Raw genomic sequence first — 2,010 nt, 5'->3', positions numbered from 1 at the left:
TTTTCAAAGATTCAGAAAAAAAAAAAATCTGATTGATCAAGCTGAGGTCACATGTCCAGCATCCTGGTTCTACCATAATCTATGTGCTACTTCTGTAATTGTTGACAGAAAATTGACAAAAAATTATATATATTTATCAGGTGTAACATGATATTGGAATAAGTATACATCTTTTCCATAGAAGATTTTTAAAAAGAAATATGTATACATTGTGGAATTGCTGAATTGAGCTAATTAACATTTGTATTACCTCATACGCTCATAAACAGAAAAGAAAAAAAAAAACAGATACATTTCCAACAGGCATCCAATAGCCTTTATGCCACTGTGCATTGTAACTCTCTGAGAGATGGAAATGGTATCTGGCATTTCCCACACTTCTGAAGCAGAGTCCCACAGAGAATAGTTTGGAAAAACCAAAGTGAAGAGGTAATTGAACTTTTCCTTCTACACCTAGATTATCTCCCTACACGGAGTAAGCAGTTCTGTCCAGCATGCACTTGTGGAACTACCAGGAACTACCCATTTCTATGGGCAAAGGATGCTATTCAGGGACCTCTGATTTTTGCAACTCTCCCATCTGGCATTGTGTAAAGGTGACTCCCATACCCTTGCTGAGGCCAGCATTCATCCTGGACCACCTGTCCTATCCCACCTCATACCAAATTATTCACTGATTCTGATACTGTGGTCTCCAACCTTGCCACAGATCTTCTTTACTTAGCCTCATCTCACCCCTTATAACTGAAGCTGAAAACTGTACTTCTCACTTCCACTGAGGTACATTGAATAACTAGTCCCAACTCTTCAACCCTCTCTGCTTTCATATTCTTGAAAGAGCCTCATTGTTGGGAGTCAGAAATCTCCAACTCTGAGGATTTATTTATTTACTCTTTTATTTCTGTCCTATTTTTCTCAGTTAATGTGTTTTGAACCTTAAATTTTAAAAAAATTTTTTTCATGGAACAGCCAAATCCAATTTTTTAATTTTAATTTAAAAAATTTTTTTCATAGAACATGAAGCTTTGTTATTATGTACATACACATTTAGGATTCTCATGTTATCTTGATTAATTAACCCTTTTGTCATTATGAAATGTCCCTCTTTATCTATGGTAATATACTTATCTTAAGATCTCTTTGATAATATTAATAGTATAGGCATGCCAGTTTTCTTTTTTTATGTTTAGTGGTTTTAGGGTAGAGCTTATCCATTTTGTTTTCAACTTGTATCTTCTGTAAATAACAGATAGTAATGTTTTGTTCTATTATACAGTTTCACAATTTATTCCTTTTATTTAATTTGTTTTTCACTTAATGTAATTTTTATGTGGCTGGGTTTAAGAACACAATCTTGCTATTTGTTTATTTGTGCTACTTGTTCTTTGTATCATCTCTCTTGGTTTCTTTTCGGTCAATAGGGCATTATTTTTTTACTACCGCATTTTGTCTCCTTTATTGGTATTTTATCTACAGCTCTTTCTACTATATTTGTAGCAGTTTCTCTAAAGATTACAATATGTAAACTTAATTTATCAAGTCTACTTTTTCTTTTCTTTCTTTCTTTCCTTTTTTGAGACAGAGCCTCACTCTTTTGCCCAGGCTGGAGTGCAATGGTATGTGCAATCACCGCTCACTGCAACCTCCGCCTCCTGGGTTCAAGTGATTCTCGTGCCTCAGCCTCACGAGTAGCTGGGTCTATAGTTGTACACCACCACACCCAGCTAATTTTTGTATTTTTAGTAGAGATGGGGTTTCCCCATGTTGGCCAGGTTTGTCTTGAACCCCTGACCTCAAGTGATCTGTCCAACTTGACCTCCCAAAGTGCTGGGATTACAGGTGTGAGCCACTGTGACTGGCATATCAAGTCTACTTTGAATTAGTATTATACCATTTCAATTATAATGTTAGAATCTTATGACAGGATATTCCCACTTACTCTCTCTCATTCTTTTCCTTCAAATAATGAATAATTTCTTTTTTTTTTTTTTTTTTTTTTTTTTTTTTTTT

Source organism: Theropithecus gelada, chromosome 9 (assembly GCF_003255815.1).
Source record: "Theropithecus gelada isolate Dixy chromosome 9, Tgel_1.0, whole genome shotgun sequence".
NCBI lineage: Eukaryota > Metazoa > Chordata > Mammalia > Primates > Cercopithecidae > Theropithecus > Theropithecus gelada.
This window is presented reverse-complemented; position numbering follows the sequence as displayed.